The 20,779-nt window shown below is 45.5% G+C and overlaps 1 long non-coding RNA gene across 1 annotated transcript; it reads right to left on the bottom strand.

The window, feature by feature from the left end:
* Positions 1-209: 209 nt before the first annotated feature.
* Positions 210-18,030, bottom strand: LOC118650058. The gene is made up of 3 exons (XR_004965837.1): positions 17,901-18,030; positions 7,847-8,030; positions 210-301 (listed from the first exon to the last, which is right to left on the bottom strand). It is a non-coding gene; the product is annotated as an uncharacterized LOC118650058 (long non-coding RNA).
* Positions 18,031-20,779: the final 2,749 nt, after the last annotated feature.

Genomic DNA, 20,779 nt, shown 5'->3' with positions numbered 1-20,779 from the left:
CCCCATTTCCTATAGATAATCATTTTACAACACTGTTGTCATATGGGAAGTTTCAAGAAAGAGTATACAGTCAAAACTATACAGAAAAATAGTTTTATCAAGATATCTCAGGTAGTTAATTAATTAATAAAATATTGTTCTTTTAATGGATTTTTTGGTGTTTGTGGTATGTGTCAACAGTTTAAATTTAGCCAATACGCATTACATACCTACATTTGAACTTGTAATTTTGTGCTCTTTTCCTTAAAGAGGTTCTCCCAAACTGGGTAAGCCGCAGGACCCACACCACCGAGATCTTCTCCTAGAAGGGAGATATGTCCACTTTGGTGAGAAGAGCACTTCTCGGTCGGTGTTTTAGATGAAAATAGACGGACCGTGTCACATGACACTTTCTGGGCATCACCAGTAACCAGCCCTCGGAAGCTAGAACTCAGACATGCCTGGAGGAAAAGCTGATACTCAGGTTGGGTGGTTATATGCATGTTAGTGATTTATCTCTCAATAATCTAGAGGTGCTGTGAGTGAGCTGTGTGTTTTCTTTTGATCCCTTGCAGGTCTCTTTATAAACATCATGAATGTGCACTGTTACTTCCAGTCTAACTGTAACTCAAAAATAAAAATAATTTTTTTTTTTTTCATTTTTGGCCTTTCTGACCTTAAAACCTCAGTTGGGCATGTTCTAGTTGCACTGACCACTGCAACTATGAACTCCTTCTGATGTTTTCTGGGAAAAGTCACCATCCCTTTCTCCACATGTTCTCGCTCCTGCTTCATAAAGAGTTCTTGAATTCAGTAACTAGTTCCATTTCTAAATCAAGCATGGTGAATAGGCTGAATAGCTGGTGATGGTCTTGACTAATTTTATCAAATTCTCTGCTGAAGGGAATATAGGAGGAAGTAAATATGGGTCAAAAACAGAGAGAAGGATGAAGTCTACTTGTAGATGGTGGAATCAGCCATGAGAGTGTGTAACTCCCCACTATGATGACCAAGTCCAAAACGCAGAACCTCTCACTTGAACCTTCCTGACAACTTCAGTTCCCTATATTCAGGCTTGCCACCCTGCCCCGTAGCAAGCGCCAGAGTTATTTTTTTTATCATCAGATCACATCAACCTTTTGCTTAAAACCCTCCAATGGCTGCCCATGGCAATAGAAATAAAAGCCAAAATGAATTATGACCTGAAAGTCCTTCCATAATGTGATGACTGCTTCTGCTTCTTCTCCTACCTACCCTCTGCCATGACGACCTCATCCCCTACAACCCCCATCAATGCCCATGCTTTAGCCTTCCTCCCTCCTTTCCTTCCTTCCTTCCTTCCTTCCTTCCTTCCTTCCTTCCTTCCTTCCTTCCTTCCTTCTTTTCTCTTTTCTTTTCCCCTTTCTTTCTTGTTCTCTTTCTATATAACAGTTTTATTGAGATATAATTCACATACCATTCAATTCACCTGTGTAATGTTGCTATAATTCAATGGGTTTTGGTATATTCACAGAGTTGTGCAACCAGCACCACAATCAATTTTAGAATATTTCATCACTCTAAAAAAAAAACTGTACATGTTAGTAGTCACTTCCCATTTGCCCTGTAGCCCTAGATAACCACTAATCTACCTTCTATCTTTATAGATTTGCCTATTCTGGACATTTCATATAAACAAAATCATACACTGTTTGGTCTTTTATGTCTGGCTTCTCTCACCTAGCATGATGTTTTCAATGTTCTTTCATGTTGCAGCATGTATCAGTACTTATTACTTTTTATAGCTGAACTAGAGGCCCGGTGCACAAACATTTGTGCGCTCAGGGGGGGTCCTTCAGTCTAGCCTGTGCCGTCTCGCAGTCTGGGACCCTTCAGGGGATGTACACCTGCTGGCTTAGGCCCACTCCCTGGGGGATTGGGCCTAAGCTGGCAGTCAGACATCCCTCTGGCAGCCCGGGAGTCCTCGGGGGATGTCCACTTGCCAGCGGGGAGCAGGCCTAGCTGCAGTCAGACATCCTTAGCACTGCTGGGAAGGCAAGAGAGGCTCCCACCACCACTGCTGTACTGGCAGCCATCAGCCTTGTTTGTGGCTGAGCAGAGCTCCCCCTGTAGGAGTGCACTGACCACCAGGGGGTAGCTCCTGCATTGAGCGTCTGCCCCATGGTGGTCAGTGTGTGTCATAGTGACCAGTCGTTCCCAGTTGTTCTGCTGTTAGAGTCAGTTTGCATATTACCCTTTTATTATATAGGATAGAGGCCTGGTGCATGGGTGGGGGCCAGCTGGTTTGCCCTGAAGGGTATCCTGGATCAGGGTGGGGGTCCCACCGGGGTGCTTGGCCAGCCTGGGTGAGGGGCTGAGGGCCACTTTCAGACTGGCCATACGCCCTTCAGGGTGGGAGTCCCTGCTGGAGTGCCTGGCCAGCCTGGGTGAGGGGATGATGGCTGTTTGCAGGCTGGCCAAGCCCCCCAGGGGGGGCCCTCACCCCATGAGGGTCTGGCTAGCCTGGGTGAGGGACTGATGGCTGTTTGCAGGCTGGCCACAGTCCCTTCAGGGTTGGGGTACCCACTGGGGTGCCTGGCCAGCCTGGGTTAGTGGCCATGAGGGTGTGGCCAGCCTGGGTGAGGGGCTGATGGTTGTTTGCAGGCTGGCCAAGCCCCCCAACAGGGACCCTCACCCCATGAGGGTGTGACCATCCTGGGTGAGGGGCTGATGGCTATTTGCAGGCTGGCCACAGCCCCCAGCCACCCAAGCTCCCAGTGGAGGCTGGCTGGAAGCAGGTATCTGGGACGTATTTATCTTCTATAATTGAAACTTTGTTGCCTTCAGCGGAGGCCACAGCCTCCGGAGCAGGGGCGAAGCTTGGCTTCCTTCATCGCCAGGGCAACCAAGCCTCCTGCTTGCTCCAGCTCCATGGCTGCTGGCCGCCATCTTGGTTGGGTTAATTTGCATATAGTCGCTCTGATTGGCTGGTGGGTGTGGCTGGTGAGTGTAGTGGAGGTACAGTCAATTTGAATGTTTCTCTTTTATTAGATAAGATGATATTATATTATAAGGATAGATCACATTTTATTCATCAATTGTTGGACATTTTGGTTGTTTTCACTTTTTGGCTACTTTAAATAATGTTGCTGTAACTACTTGTGTATACTTTTTTTGCATCCACGTATGTCTTCAATTCTTTGGGGTGAACACAAGATTAGAATTTATGGATTATACAGTAACTCTCTGTGTTTAACATTTTGAGGATCTGACAGACTCTTTTTCCAAAGTGGCTGCAGCATTTTACATTCCCACCAGCAACAAACACATGAGCATTCCCATTTCTGCACGTTCTCATCAATACTTATTATTATCTATATTTTAAAATTACAGTTATCTTGGTTTGAAATCATTATGGTTTCTATTTTAATTTCCACAATGGCTAACAAGGTCATGCCATCTTTTCTTCTGCTTATTGGACATTTGCATATCTTCTTTGGAGAAATGCCTATTCAGATTAATTTTGTAACTGGGTTGTTTGTCTTTATGTTGTTCAATTGTGAGAGTTTTTTATATTTTGTAGATACCAGATGCATATCAGATATATGATTTGCAAATATTTCTGTTATCCTGTGGATTATCTTTTCATTTTCTTGATGGCATCCACTGAAGTGCAAAAGTTTTACATTTTTATGAAGTCCAATTTATCTATTTTTTTCTTTTGTTACTTATATTTTTTGGTGTCATGTCTAAAAAGGCTGTGCTTAACTTAAGGTCATAGAAATTGACTCCTATGTTCTCTTTAAAGAGTTTTATGATTTTGGCTCTTACACTTAGGTCTATGATTTCTTTTGAGTTAATTTTTAAATATGGTATGATTTGGGTTCCAATTTTATTTTTTTATGTGTGGATACCCACTTGTCTGGCTCCATTTGTTGAACAGACTATTCTTTCCCGCATTGAATTGTCTCGGCATCCTTAGGCACACTGCTCTTTATACCCCAAGCAGATTCCTGCCTCCAGGCCTTTGCACTATTAGTTTCTTTGGTGTGGAACCTTCTTTCCCTGATTTTCACTGTCAGTCTCCTTTTCATGCTGTAGGTCTCAGCTCAGAGATGCTAACCCTGAACACAGTCTCTACAGTAGCCCTCCCACTCAGCCTTTCTCCATCCTTATTTATTCTTCTTTGTACTTAACTGCCTTAATAGATTTGATTTCTCTATAGAGTTCTTTAAATCTTTTAATAGGATAGATACATTTTCAAATCAAGATAGTTCAGGAGTAGATAGTAGATACTGAATTTAGAAATGGGGGATTCCTCTAACTGTTATATGTGTTTGGGGATGGGTGAAATATGACTGAGAAAGAGCCCGTGGGTAAGAACGAGAAACAAGTAGGTGAGTTTCAGGGTATTCTAGTTGGACATCAGAATCAAGAAGCTATTCTTGGTAATGATTAGTTTTTTTGATTTGACACCAAAACACAGGAAACATAAGCAAAAGTAAACAAGTGGGACTACATCAAACTAAAACGTTTCTGTATAGCAAAGGAACAATTGATATGAAAAAGCAATCTATGAAATGGGAGAAAATATTTGCAAACTGTATATCTTATAAAGGGTTAATTACCAAAATATATAGGAACTCACACAACTCAATAGCAATAACCCCCTCCCCCCCAAAAAAACAAATTTAAAAATGAACAAAGGACATGAATAGACATTTTTCCAAAGAAAGCCAGCAAATGGCCAACAGGTATATAAAAAGATGTCCAACATTACTAATCATCATAAAATGAAATCAAAACCACAATAAAATATCACCTCACAACTGTTAGGATAATTATTATCAAAAAGTCAAAAAATAACAAGTATTGGTGAGGATGTAGGGAAAAGGGAACCGTTGTACACTGTGCGAATGTAAATTGGTACAACCATTATGGAAAACAGTATGGGGGTGGTCCTCAAAAGATTAAAAACTAGAACTATCATATGATCTAGCAATCCTGTGTACACACACACACACACACACACACACACACACACACACACAAACAGTGAGGAATATTATTCAGTCATGAAAAAGAAGGAAGTCCTGTCATTTTTGACAACGTGTGTGACCCTGCAGGACATTAGGCTAGGTGAAATTAGCCAGACACAGAAAGACAAATACGGCATGATCTAACTTACATGTGATATCTGAAAAAAAAAAGTTGAACTCATAGTAAGGGGCTTGGTTGGGAGATAGGGGCTTGATATTGATCAAAGGGTATGAGTTTTCAATGATAAGATGAGTAAGTTCTGGAGACCTACTGCATAGCATGGTTACTATAGTAAATAATAATGTATTATTATATACTTGAAACTTGCTAAGAAAATAGATCCATCTCAAATGCTTTCACAAATAACAACTATGTGAGTTGATAGATATGTTAATCAGCTTAATGCTACTGATCATTTCACAGTGCATATGTATATAAAAAGATCATATTGTATCCTCTAAATATATATAGCTTTTATTTGTCAATCATACATCAATAAAGCTGACCAAAGAAAAGAAAATCATCATTTGGTGTCATAGTTATAACTGATTTAGAAAGAATCATCAATGGGATTTCAAAATTAGTAAAAGGTTGATGAGGAGGTATCTGTGACAAATTACTTATTCATTACAAAGAGAAAAATAGTTATTTTATAGTAGAGAAACCTGGCAGACACCACCTTCATGATCAAAGTTAACAATGCAAGGAATGGAATAGATTGGCATGTATCTTGTGATAAGATGCATTAAAAAGAAATGGTATTACTTCTGTGGTAAACCTGCCAAAAAATACATTACCTGACTCTAATCATGAGGAAACCTCAGACACATCCAAGTTAAGGCACAGTCTTTACATAGCTACTCCACACTCTTAAAAAACGTTCGTCATGAAACAGCATCTGAAGGACACTTACAGATTAAAGGAGACCTGATAACTAAATGTGATTTGTGATCCTGGACCAGAAAAATCCATTGTTTTTGCTATGAAGGAAATGATTAGGACAACTGATAAAATTCAAATAAGGACTGTAAATCCTATCTAATAAAGAGTGGATATGCTAATTGACCTCACGCCATCATAAAGATGGTGGCGCCCACAGCCAATAAGGAGGGAATATGCTAATTGACTTCCACACCCTTAAAGATGGTGGTGCCCACAGCCACAAGATGGGAGCACCCAGTCCCCTCAGCCCCACCAGGGTGGCAGGTGCGCAGCAAGACCGGGCCCACCCACAGGCGCCTGCCTCCGGAGTCCCCCAGTCCCCTCAACTCCCCAGCTGCCCAGGCCTGCCTGAGGTACAGGCAAGCCTAGGATGGCAGGTGCCCATCCACCCAGGGCCACCTGAGGCTCAGATAACCAGGGCCGGCCGAGGCTTGCAACGCCAGCAGTGGCAGCAGCAGAGGTGTGATGGGGCATCACCTTCCCCTGATCACCAGGTCGCCTCCTGCCCCTGAGGGATCCCAGACTGTTAGAGGGGGCAGGCTGGACTGAGGGACTCCTCCCCCCAGTGCATGAATTTTCATGCACCGGGCCTCTAGTTAGAAAATAATATCCTATCAACTTAAATTTCCTAATGTGAAAGTAGTACTGTTACTACACTGTAAAAGATGGCCTCATTCTCGGGAAATACACATTGAAGTACCCAGAAGTAAAGAGGCATCATGTCAGAATTTACTCTCCAATGGTTCAGAAAAATAATGCACGCGCGCACACACACACACACAATCATGCTGTACACCTTAAATTTATACAGTGATGTGTGACAATTTCTCAATAAAATTGGAAAAATACTTTTTATATTGTGTCAAACACATACACACACACACACACACACACACACACACACACACACACAACCACCACCACCAATAACAACAACAACAACAACAACAGCAACAGCAACAACAACAACAGCAACAGCAACAACAACAACAACAAAAGAATCCAGGAGCTATTCTGTGGCCCAAGGCTGGCCTTTTGCATACTTTGGATAGAGGGGTATAACCACTTCCATCTCAAATTTGTAAAGCTACAATTCTAGCCTCTATTTCAATCAAGTTCTAAAACTGTCGGAGGTTTTCTCCCTGACCTGACCCAGTGGGTGGTCTGGACTCCTCCGACACTCCTGTACTTGGATCAAACTTTACCTTTCTGTCTAGACCCAAGTTTTTCATTGAAGCCAAGGCTCAAACTGCCCCCAGGGAGCCCTAGGAAGCAGCCATTTGCTTGCCTTGAAATGCTGGTGACAGTCATTCTTTTTGGTCAGGAAGTTGTGAATTCCTGTTGACTCTGCAGCACCTGGGAGTTTGGGGGAAGCAGGGGAATGAGGGAGAGAGAATGTCTGGCCTGCATTATTCTATCTGCAGAGCTCCTCACCACCGAGGCACAAAGGAGCACATTCAGAGGGCTTTTTTCTTGGGGGTCAGGGGCAAGACAATGATGACAAGCCTTAGGAACACAATCCAACTATGGGAATTCTGTCTTTAAGATTCTTGAGCAATAGTGTGGCTTTTAGTTCTTGCTTTCACAGAATAACTCCTCGGAGGAGGCTTTTGAAACCATAGGGTCATGAAATCAATTTAGTGGACTACAACCACTCATTTTTTAAAATGTAATAGGTTATATTAGAATAGACAATATCAAAGGGTAGTTAACCACGGACTCTGGAACCAGACCTGCTGAATTTGAATCTGTGTGACCACTTAGCCATGTGGCCTTGGGAAAATTACTTACCTTCTCCATGCCTCAGTTTCCTCACCTGAATAATAATACATACAGACATCACAGACTTACTATAGGGATTAAATGAGTTAATAAATGTAAAGCACTCACTCACTCACTCACTCACCTGTGGGCCAGTGGAGGCTTGGCTAATCCAGGTTGGCTCTTCAACTCAGGGCCTAGGTGTGCTCCACATGTGTCCAATTGGGGGCCTGGGAGTATTCCTTCTCATCGTAATGTTAGAGGCACAAAAGAGCAAGCTGAACCCCATAAGTGCATTTGAATCCTCTACTTGCCTGATGATTCATTGGCTGAAAGGCAAGGTGCAGGAGAGTACACGTCCATAATCCCATTGACCAAAGCCATTGTTCAAGACATCAATTAGGCAGAAAACAATAATCTATTGAGCTAGACTATTGAGCAATAATCTGGTAATCAAAATCAAAGAGAAAGTGAAGGATTAATCTGAAGCAGGGGCCAGCAAACTCCTGCCTTCAGGCCAGATCTGCCCCACCATCTGTTTTATAAATAAAGATTTTTAAAAATATATATTTTATTGATTTTTTACAGAGAGGAAGGGAGAGGGATAGAGAGTTAGAAACATTGATGAGAGAGAAACATCGACCAGCTGCTTCCTGCACACCCCCTACTGGGGATGTGCCTGCAACCAAGGTACATGCCCTTGACCGGAATCGAACCTGGGACCCTTCAGTCCACAGGCTGATGCTCTATCCACTGAGCAAAACCTGTTAGGGCTATAAATAAAGTTTTACTGCAACATCCATGCCCATTTATTTATATACTAGAGGCCCGGTGCACAAAAATTTGTGCACTCGGGGGGGAGGGGGTTCCCTCAGCCCGGCCTGTGCCCTCTCACAGTCTGGGACCCCTCAGGAGATAATGACCTGCTGGCTTAGGCCTGCTCCCAGGTGGCAGAGGGCAGGCCTAATCCCTAGGTGCAGTCCCTGGTCGGGCTCAGAGCAGGGCCGATTGGGGAATTGGGGCGCCGCCCTCTGTCATGCACAGAGCAGGGCGGATTGGGGGGTTGCGATGCCACCCTCAGTCACGCTCGGGGTAGGGCTGATTGGGGGGTTGGGGCACCGCCCCCTGTCACACTCAAGGCAGGGTCAATGGGGAGGTTGCAGCGCCACCCCCTGTCACGCACAGAGCATGGCCAATCAGGGGGTTGGGGCGCTACCCCCTGTCATGCACAGAGCAGGGCCCATCAGGGGGTTGGGGAGCTCCCCCCTGTCACGCACAGAGCAGGGCAGATCAGGGGGTTGGGGCGCTGCCCTCTATCACCCACAGAGCAGGGCCGATCAGGGGGTTGGGGCGCCGCCACTGTCACACTCAGGGCAGGGCCGATGGGGAGGTTATGGCTCTACCCCGTCACACACAGAGCAGGGCCCGTGGGGTGGGGGTTTGGGGCGCTGCACCCTGTCACACACAGAGCCGCAGGGCGATCAGGAGGTTGGGGAGCTCCCCCCTATCAGGCACAGAGCAGGGCCAATCAGGGGGTTGGGGCGCCTTCCCCTGTCAGGAACAGAGCAGGGTGGATAAGGAGGTTGTGGCCCCGCCCCCTGTCACACACAGAGCCACAGGGCGATCAGGGGGTTTGGGCACTGCCCCCTGTCATGCTGATCCCGGTGCAGGGAGACCTCACGGCTCCGCTGATCCCGGTGCTGGGAGGCATATTACCCTTTTACTATATAGAATAGAAGCCTGGTGCATGGGTGGGGGCTGGCTGGTTTGCCCTGAAGGGTGTCCCGGATCAGGATGGGGGTCCCCACTGGGGTGCCTGGCCAGTCTGGGTGAGGGGCTGAGGGCTGTTTTCAGGCTGGGACTGAAGCTCCCAACTGCTCCTTTTTTTCTTTCTTTTTTTTTTATTCTGTGCCAGCTTTAGCTCTGAGGCTCCAGCTCTTAGGCCTCCGCTCCTTAAAGCAGGTATCTGGTTTGTTTAGGTTCTACAATCGAAACTCTGTATCAACTCCAGGTCTGAGATCCAGGCTAGCTGAAAGCTGGTTTCTGGGGTTTTGTTTAGCTTCTATTTTTGTAACTATGTTTCAAACTGCCAGCTCAGAGGCCTGCAGCAGCAGGCGGGGAACGTTGGTTTCCTCTGTCACTGAAGCAAGCAAGCCTCATGTTAGTTTCAAGCTGCCTGGCTGCCGGCCGCCATCTTGGCTGGCAGTTAATTTGCATATTGCCCTGATTAGCCAATGGGAAGGGTAGCGGTCGTACGCCAATTACCATGTTTCTCTTTTATTAGATAGGATGGCTGATTTTGTGACACAACTTGCAGAGTTGAGTAGTTGCAACAGAAGCCAAAGGACCTACAAAGTCTACAATATTTACTATCTGCCCCTTTACACAAAAAGTTTGCAGAGCCTCATTCTTAAAAATGAAAAGTTTAGGAATTAATGAGAATTCAGCATCATATCAAGTTACATAGTCAATGTACACTTCCCAAGCACCAGACAATGGTGATTGCTGCTCAATGACCACGTGGTTTGATTTGACAACCCGATTGTCATTAGTGCAAGAAGTGAATGCTTTCTTTTAAACACACACACACACACACACACACACACACACACACACACATATACACACACATGCGCGCACACGTGTTTTTATTGATTTTTAGAAAGAGAGGAAAGGAGAGGGAGAGAGAGATAGATACATCAAAGATGAGAGAGAATCATTGACCGGCTGCCTCCTGTACCCTCTACTGGGGATGGAGCCCACAACCTGGGCATGTGCCCTGACCAGGAATCGAACCAGGGACCTCTTGGTTCATGGATTGATGCTCAACCAACTGAGCCACACCGGCTGGGCAAGAAGTGAATGCTTTTTGGTTTTCAACAGTCACTGTGTGATAAGAGGAAGTCCCATCCTACTCTGACACTTGGGCTAACCACAGAGCCTCATCATTGGAATTCATACACTGATTTTCCTATTCCTATCAATCATGTAAGGAGTTAGTATTGTGGCTTTGGTTAAAAAACACATTCCTTTTGGGTTAATGATCCTCGTGATCTTCCAGATATTTAACCTTAAAGAAAATGATGCAATCATCCCAATAAAACAAAATATTTTAAAACTGTACTGGACCCCAAACCCTTGGAAACAGAATTCTTAGGTAGAAACCCACACAGTAAACTGATCTAAGTGGAGTTGCTAAGACTCGGGTGGGTGGGAAGGGGAACCTGGGCTAAGAGCTACGCCCACTGAGCCAAGCCCCAGCTCACACCCTAATCCCCTGAGGAGTGCAGAGGCAACTAGAAGATGCATGGGCTCCTTGGGAATTCCTTCTGCCTTTGTGAATTTTCTAATACCCCACAGGAGAACTTCATTACACAAAAAGTATTACTTTGGGGTTGTTTTATTTTTTTGTAAATTATATACCATTTATTGGAGTAACACATTTAGAATCCTACTTCTTTTTTTAAAGCTTGTAAGTCATTTTTACATTTCTTATTCTGCTATTTATGTGGGGAAATCTTAAGAACTTGCTTTATGGGAGGCTTTTATTAAGGGTTGGTTCCACTTAGACTTAGTTAATTAGCAACTTAAAAGGTTTTTAATTGTGTTTATAAATTTAGTATATTTCATTTGCTTTTCAATGATACCTAACACTTATGCTCTTACTATGTTCAAAAACTGTTCTAAACTATTTACATTGTTAACTCATTTAATTCTCACAGAAATTCTAGAAGATATATCATGTTCTTGTCATGCCTGTTTCACACACAGGGAAACTGGGGTACAGAGGATAATTCTCTCAAAGTCACATAGCTAATAATATCTGAAATACTTTGTGAACCATAACATTCATCTCCAGAATCCAGACTTTGGTTCTTATCCTCTATGTTAATTAGCTAACTATAAATTAATTGACTGGAAAGAAAATTTATGACTGCTTTGACCATTCTTGTAAAACTAATAAAATTGAACTTACAAGTATAGTGTAATAGGTTCAAAATTCTTTTAAATGTTCCATAATTGATTACAAACTTATTTTTGTCTCTTACAGAAGTCTCTTAATATAGCATATTGTTCTCCAATATACCAAATTCATTTAAACATTGCGAGTACTTAAAATATCAAACACACAGATTATTTCAAACTTTACATGAAAAAAAACACAACACACCTTAATACTGTGGGTTTGATTGACTTCATCATCTGTAATTAACTCTAAGTCTCTCTGGCTGAAGACATTTCACTGCTAAGGAACAATCACACTCTCTAAGCTGTCGGGAGTGTGCAGGGAGAGTGAGCCATGGGTCCATGCTGCTGAATGTCTGAAAATTAACCATTGCATTTGGCTAAGTGGAGGTCACAGTGACCTTGGCCAGAGTAGGTGTTGGTGTTAGATGGGATGAGAGCATAAATTAAAAGGGCCAAGGGAGAAGAGCTGGAAAGGACTAGGAGATCATTTTTGTTGTTAAAGGGAGCTGAATATTGGGCAATAGCTGGAGGGAAATGTAGAATCAAGGAAAATTTTACATATATATATATATAAAGTAAGTTAATAGAAATGATCCGTTGACAGCAGTGAAGGAAATGAATTCGGGAGGAGGAAGGCAAGTGATGCCCGTGAGTAGGCAGAGGGAGTGGACTCTAGATTTGGGACCATGGTAACTGGAGGGCAGGTGAGCAAAAGGACACAGATGCTGGGAGATGTGGTGGAATCAGTGCAAGTTTCTTGCAGTTGCTTCTGTTTTCTGAGAAAAATAGGAAGTGAGGTCATCAGTGCAGAGTAATGGGGAAGGTAGTTTGAGGAGAAGGAAAATGTGAAGTAATCCTCCAGGAGAGGCAAGAGTCAAAGACCAGGGAAATGCATGGGGTTGCCTGTTCACATGCAGGACCATTGCCTACGGAGAGGATCAATGCCTCTGACTGGATGAGAAAGCACAAGGGAATGAGAATAGACAGGAGAGGATGAGGTTAAGGACGGAGCCTGGTGGGCAGAGCTAACTGTGGAGAGAGCCAAGACCATCCGATCCGTGTGAGGCCTTATTGATCCAGAGAAGCACTAGGAACAGAGAGTCTTCTTCACTCCTCTGAACTGAGTTAATAATTAACCAGCCTCTTACTCAGAGGATCAAGTTCAATGACTTACCACTTGGGATAAAAAGATGCTTTAGGTGCTACCCACCAGAATGGATGTCTGGTGCCTGTTCCCTTCTAAACCCACGTGTCCTGGAAGTCTCAGCCACAAGGGACTTCAAATAAGCCCAGCCTGTGCTGCTCATGCTGGTAGCTCTCCAACATCACCAACATGAGAGAAACGGCTCAAGTGGGGACTTCTAGTGGTACATTTTTGGCTGATTAATTATCATTAGGGGCAATATGCTGAAATTTTAATATCTCCATAGGGGAGCTAATTAAAAACAGGCAAACTGCATTTGCTCATAAAAAGTGTTATTAAAAAATTCTGGTTTTCTTTCTGATGCCAAGTGCTTGTCAGAACAGTTCCTCCCAGTGGATCTTTCCCTCAGGTCAGTCAGCCTGCCCCATCTCTATCCTTTCTACACAGATACTGACTCAGTTCAATTCCATTTCCTTCCTCGCTCAGAGGTTTCCGCCTAATCCAGGATTTCTCAACCTCAGCACTATTGGCATTTTGGGCTGGAAAACACTGTGTTGTGGGGGTGGAGCTGGGCATTTGTAGGACGTTTGGCAGCATCTCTGGCCCCCTCCCACCCAATGTAAGTAGACCACTACCCTCTACCCCACCCAAGGTAGTGGCAACCAGAAATATCTCCAGGCATTGCCAAATGTCCCCTGAGGGTCAAATTGGTCACCAGTTGAAAACCATCCGTCTATCAGGTTTGGGGACAGTGGGAACCAGAGGTAACTCAAATTAGAGCTTCATGTGGACTCTCCCATGGCAACCCTGGCAGTATAAATTAAGTCTCTGGTAGAACAGGATGAGCTCTGACAACCCCAGAGGTGAGAAATTAGACACTTTCCCTTCCGTACAGAATGTACAATAAGCGGCTAATCCTGCTTTAAAAAGAAAAGAAAAAAACCACAACCACACAGAACTTGTCACATTTCCAGCTTTCTCGCCAATTGATGTGAAGATTCCCAGGAGATGGTAATTAGTTTCGAACTACAGGAAAGACACAATGCACAGAACTTTAGAATTGGGGAAATGCAGAGAGAGAAAGTGAGAGAGGGGAGGTGGGAAGGGAGGGGAAAGGGAGGAAAGGACACAGAACCCAAGGGCAAAGTAGGAGTTCAACTTGAACTTTGTACCTTTGACTTTGTATAAGTTCAATTAAGTACCAAGGCTTTACTATGATAGCAAAGTAATAATGTCTGTGTTAAAATCCAAATCATCCAGCTCCCCACTGCCTATAGGATAAGGTTCAAACAGCCTACCCTGGCAATTAGGGCCCTAAGAGTTTGTATTTGGCCCTAAGAGTTAGAAACCTGCTCCCACTGCCTGCAGGAATGCTTCTTTCTATTCCATCTGGTCCACTCACATTTCTGCAGACACCTTGCAAATGCCTATTCCTGGATCTTTGTACATGCCCTTGGCCTACCCAACCTCTCATATATTTAACATTCAAGGCCCCATCAATCCCCACCTTATTCATTCCCTCACTTGCTCTGGCACACCTAGAAGCTGGGCTGTAGTCAAGAGCAAGAGCTAACAGCTCTCCAGCAGTTCCCACACACCAGGACCAGATGCTGTTCAGAGCAATCTTTGCTTTAGAGACTGGAGAGAAATCCCTACTTCCAGGGCTACCCACCGCCACTCCCATGGACCTACCGGGGGCCAGTCAGTGTCTGCTCCTGTGATAGTGGCATTTAGTTTCCTCTGTCTTTGAGAGCAGAAGTACAAAGATGGGGAGAGATGGTAAAGAGTGGCCTGATTCAGTTGAAGGGACAGCGAGCCTGGGGTGGGGTAAGGGGCACTGAACTCAAGCCCAAGGGTGTGGGGGAAGGGTTGGTCAGCCCAGGGTGACCTTCAGGGCTGGAGGGAGGGGAAGAGGAAGCACATTTTTGCTGCTCCTGCTCAAGGCTTCCTGAAGGCGGGGCGCCCTGTTCTTCACTGCACGTCAAGCCTTCCTCTGGGCACACGCTTGCCACGGCTCTCACATACCCACATGTGGACCATGTCCAAAGTTTGAAGCACCCGAGACTCTGCTAGTGACTCTGTCCCCAAATTCTTCGGGGCGCTGACAAGGAGGCCTTGATTCACAGGTTGAGACTTTGGCTTCACAGTAACCCCATTTCCCCGGCTTGGAACCAAGCTCTCCGAAGAAGAAACGGGCCAAGACCTTGGCCCATGCGCGCTTCCCGAGAGTTCCTGGCTGCACTTGCAGGATTCACTTTCCATCCAAATTGCCTTTTTGAATATAGCACCGTCTCTCTTCAGCCTCCTTTCCTCTCTCCTCATTTCCTGTTTCCTCTTCTCCCTGTCTCCTTAGTGTCTGCTCAGTTATCAAAGAACGGCTGTGCTACTTTCAGGAATGTTCTCCGGCCAAGCCAGTGGAATGAGCCCCAGGCTCTGGGGAGCCTGCAGCCAGGTCTCAGTTCTCTCCCTTCACTGAGCACCAGAGCCCATAACTAGCATCTTCGGGGGACATAATATTCCCTTATGGAACCAGTTTCTGATTATTTTCATCTTCCCTGCTCTCTCCCAGCCCATCCCTTCTTTCCCTTCCCCAGATCCAGTCAGAGCGGTATTGGGAAGCAGAATAGAGAGTGGCTGAGAAGGGAGATTTGGGATCAGACCATCGTGTGCTCCACTCTCGACACCATCACTTGGACTAGTTACTCAGTTTCCTCAACTGTAAAATGGGGACAATGACAGCTGATCTGGAGGCACGCGAGGAGGATTGAATGGGACAATGTATGCATAAAGAGAAGAACATGTTATTCAGCAGAATTCCTTTTAGGAAGGTAGAGCTGTCTTTGTTGAGAAAATATTTGGCTAAGTAGAAACCGAGATCCTTAGGGTCAGAGGTGGACACTCCCAGCGAGACAAAGGGAGGATTTTGTTTGCGACTCCCGGAGGAAGTGGGGGCCAGGAGAGGGCGGAAATCCTGCGCTCCAGAGGTGACCCCTCCCCATGGCACACCCTCCTCCCACCAAAACCTTGGGTCAGGTTTACTAAACTCATGGAATACTTGAAGTAAGTAATGAGGAAAACAGAGAAGGGGCTGAGTCTTGTCTCCAGGGAGCTGTGGGGGCAAAACTCTGACAGCGTTTCAGGATGAGAGATGTGGAGGCAGGAACATCTAAGGGTGGAAGACATGGGACCCTCCTAGGACCATCAAAAGCCTCGGATCTCAGAACAGATTTCTCAAGGGTTGGGGGCACCAGCTGACAACCTGGTTAAGCAGGCAAGACGTTGTAGCTTAGTGTTACCATTCCATGTCATGCTTTCCTGGGTCTTTCCCTGTTGACCTGCAGTCTCAGTTCAGACATTACTTCCTTCAGGAAGCCTCCTCTGGTGTTCCAAGTGTGGGTTCACCTCTGAACCCCGACAGGTGTTCTTATCATAGGAGTTTTCAACCTGAGTTGTAATTGCTTAGTTGCCTGCTTTCCTACTAGACAATTCACGTCATTTGGTCAAAGCTAAATCTTGTATACCCTTGTGTTCCCAGACCTAGCACAGCACCTTGCACATCATAGGCTCACAATAAATATGTGTTCAGTACATGATGGTATAGTAGAAAAAACACAGTCGTTGCTGTTCTATAAAAACCAGGTTCAAAGTCTGACTCTAACACTTAAAAGCTGTGCAACTCTGGGCATGTTACTTAATCTCTCTGAGCCTCTTCCATCTCCTCTGTAAATAGGAAGGTGCAGGGTCAGTGTGAGGGTGGAATGGGGAGATATGTAGTAAACGGTGCCTGGCCAGTCAGTACTTAGCAAATATTGGTTCCTCAATACAGTCTCTCACACTTGGCCCGCCTCTTCCATCCACACATCTCCACCACGTCAAGCCTTCACTAAGCACCTTATAAACTCCTACTTTGTCTCCTTACTTCACACTGTTTCTCTTGGATGTGTTAAGCTCTTCCACTGTGCCAGACAGGGTTCCAAAGTAGGAGTCAGCAAACTACAGCCTGAGGGCCGTATCAGGCCCGGCACCTGATTTTGTAGTGTCCGTAGCTAAGAAGGGTTTCTACATTTAAATGGTTGGGGGGGAAGGAGGGGATAAAAAGAGGAATATTTCATGACACATGAAAATTATTTGAAATTCACAGTTCAGTGTCCATAAAGAAGGCTGAATTGGCACACCGCCACACTCATTCTTTTCCCTATTGCCTGTGACTACTTTCGCTCTGTAGCAACAGGGTTGAGTAGCTGTGACAGAGACCGTATGGTCCACAAAGACGAAAATATTTACCATCTGGCCCTTTGAGGAAGAAGTTGCCATGCCCTGTTCTAGGTTGCTAAGTGGTTCCTCTGGTCGGTGATTATTGAGGCCTGTAAGTGCCGTGTGAGGTCAGTACTGTTACTACCCCCCTTTCACAGTCCTGGTGCACAGGTAGGAGAGAGGTGAAGTGATATACCCAGGGTTGCACAGCTTGTCAATACATTTAGGATCAAACTCTACCACCTCTGAAGTGATCAGGTGGCTGGGACAACTGTAGGCAGCCTTGTACGCCACACTGGGGAGTTGCCTTGATGGTTCTTGATCAGGGGAGTGACATGATAAAGTGAGACCTCAAGGTGGTCACTATGACCACTGAATTGAAGGAGAGAGAAGGGGGGAGGGAGTAGCATAGAGCAGGGATTACGAATTCGAACTCCAGAGCTCAGCTTCCTGGGTTTGATTGCAGCCAGCCACTTATCTGCATGACCTTGGGCAAGTTGCTCTAACTCTCTCGGCCTTATTTCCTCAGCTCTACAATGGGGTGGGTGGGGGACTGGGTGGGATAATAGAATCTAGACTCTCCCTTATAGGGTTGTTGTGAAGACTGGAAAGGAAACTTCTGTCTTATGACTCTGCATTGGAGGCACGGAACAGCCCTTTGATGTTAGCTACGGCCATGCCCATTATTCATCCCAACAAGAAGCTGCTCTCTCTCTGTTCCAGGAGCCATTCCAGCCAATCAGGACACAAAGAGGAAGACAAAATAACCAGACCTGCATCCTGCCCATAGGAGCACTGGGTCCATGGAGGGTCCAGGAGAGTCCATCAATACCTGGGAAGTGTCACAGGTGTTGCCATGGGCTGCTAAGAAGCACCTCCTTCTGGCTCTTCCTTCCTTGTCTCAGGTTCTCACTCCTTCCTGAACTCACCAGGCATCCTGGGGGGTTTGCCCCTGGCCTCTGTGCTGGCCTGAATGGGGAATAATAGACTAATATGAGCATGGGCAGTTGTCCAGCGCCCTGGCACGGGGCTGTGTCTGGAAGACTGTAAATCACAAACCAGCCCAGCGCACAAGGCCCCAGGGAGAACCTGGGCAGGAGAATAACTTGGCCACTTCCACCTGCCAAATCACAAAACAACACATCGACAAGAAAGGCCATTGATGCTGAGAAACCCTATCAGGTTCCAACGTGGAAAGTGGTATTTGTCTTACGAACATGCCTGCTAGGTACAGTGGGAACTCAGAGCAGTTCGGAATTTTATCATACCACGCGTTAGCGTCTCCTGCTTACCCTGATTTTCCCCCCACTGCCATTTATTAGTGTTTGATTTGCCATCTGTAACGTGTCTTTATGTGCATGCTTATGCAGCTAAGCATAGAAAGAAGACTGGGAAGATACACCAGTGACTTTCAACTGAGATGGATGGGGCAACTGGAACATGGCAACAGAAGGGGGAGGCTGGTTATTAGAATCACCTAAATTTTTTTTCCCCTAAATCCTCATGCTTGGGTTAAACACCTTAAGCATATGTGTATTTTAAAAGCCGACCCAATAATTCTGATGTTTGCCCCTCCCTTCCACCCCCATCTCTTGCCTGATTTGTCACCATTAATACACATCAAATGATGAAAATGGTAGTTATAGCTTGAGTGTTGGGATTATAATTTTAAAACATTTTTTTTCTATCTTTTGCTTTGCTGGTGTTATTAAAGTTCTACCATCAACATAAAGACTAGCATAGTAATGTGTTGGTTACAGAACCAAACTCACCTGAGTTTACACCTTATCACGGCGTGTCACTGCGCCTCGGCGATGTCATCTGTAAAAGGCAAAAAGTAAGAATAGCTCTCTAATTGGGCTGTTGTGAGAAGTAAATGACTTAACACATATAAAGTTTTTAAAACAGTGCCTGGCACATGTCACGCTCAATGGGAATTACCCATTATTATTAAAACATAAGAAAAATGTAGCAATACATTTTTAAATTTTAGAAAAAAATATGAAATTTGAAACTATAAAGAAGAAAAAGACTCCATGGCGTTTGCATGATATTAACAGAAGCTGCTCTCCCCTTCTGTGAAGTGGGAGTGGGGGGGGGGGGGGAGGAATAAGGAGAAATGTGAATGGGTTCTGTAGACTTAAAGTGAAGGTAAAAAGTGAGGAATGGCCGTTAGTATGAGGAGTGGGATCAATGCAGCATAAAGGAAAAACCACCCCGGCTGCCGGCCTGGGAGGCTCAACAGGAAGGAGGTGGCTGAGCTTCCCCTTCCTTCTTGCTGGTTCCAACCCAGAAACCCCGCCCTGGGTGGAGAGAGAAGACTGGGCCCGACTGCAGGGTACCCAACCATTCTCTTTTCTGGTCAGACACTAAAGGGCACTCTCTGCTTTGCATATGCATTTCTCCTTCTTCTCTCCCAACTCAGTTTGCCTTTGGTGTCTCTGTATTATTTTGCCTTTGGTATCTCTGTATTATTGCTTATTAGCAAGTTACAGTCAACCTCATAGTTGATGTTTACTGCTGCCAGGCACTATACTAAAACTGCCCGTAGCAGCTCATGTATCCTCCAAGCACCTCTAGGAGACATATACTTTTTTTAAAATCTCCATTTCACAGAGGAGGACACTGAGGCCCAGAGAGGCTAACTTGCACTAGTCTGCAGATGTTGGTCACTAGACTAGAATTCCTTTCAATCTCAATGACAGTCAGGACAATGAGGGGACAACAGACCCAGGAAGCCCAGCATACAGCAGTTCGCTAAGATCTCCAGTCACTGCCTTGCGCAGGGGATTTGCTGAGGCTGGCGTGCAGGGGCCGTATCTACTGGCTGACCCCAGCCCTGGAACCCCTGTTGTGTTCGCCAACCCCAGGCGAGCCAGGAGGGAGGCCCAGGACATTTGATTCTGTAGCCCATGCTGCTCACCACAAACCTAAATTGTCTCAGAAGGAGCACACACCGGTAAAGGATTTTCAGAGCCAAATGTTGAAGCAGGATGTGGGTATTCGTGGAGACTCCGCACTCAGAATCAGTTTCCACCCCGTGCTTCCAGCAATGGGTGAATACAGCCACAAACACTTCCATGTCTAGAAGCAAACTGCAAGAGCCCCCCCTGTTCCAGGAAGAAGGCCCAGCCCTCCCTGCTGGGGAGCAGCTGTGATCCTGTGATGCCAGGTGATGCCTGTGGCTCTGACAGCACCCGGGAGCCTCTCTGCCGGGGTTTTGGACAGCACGCGCGCTGAAAGTGGCCTTTCCTCTCCCAGAACATGATGTAACCCCCCGATCCGCAGCCTCAAATGGTTTGCAGATTGTCTGGGGTGACTGTTTCCTGTGTTCTGAGATCCCAGGTGGTGAGCCCGCTCTGCCTGCGACCCCCGGATGGCGTTTACTTGGAAAGCTGCTTTTATCAGTCAGGATGTGCTTGGTGGCAAGTAACACAAAACACAGTCCAAACTGGCATAAACAATAAAGCGGGGTTTATTGGCTCATGTAACTGAACAGTCTCTGGATAGATTTCAGGTGAGGATGGATATACGTAGTGACTCAACCATCTCACAAAAGGCCCCGCTAGCTTTTTATCTCTTTTCTCTGCTTTCCATGTCAAGTTCATCCTAAGGCTGCTTCCCCTCAAAGCAGCATAAGGACTTCTAGATGCCTGAGAGAGCATGCTTCCTTGTTCATCTCTAGCAAAAAATAAAAATAAAAAAATAAAA

This window comes from Myotis myotis, unplaced genomic scaffold (assembly GCF_014108235.1).
Source record: "Myotis myotis isolate mMyoMyo1 unplaced genomic scaffold, mMyoMyo1.p scaffold_m19_p_3, whole genome shotgun sequence".
Lineage (NCBI taxonomy): Eukaryota > Metazoa > Chordata > Mammalia > Chiroptera > Vespertilionidae > Myotis > Myotis myotis.
This window is presented reverse-complemented; position numbering and strand designations above follow the sequence as displayed.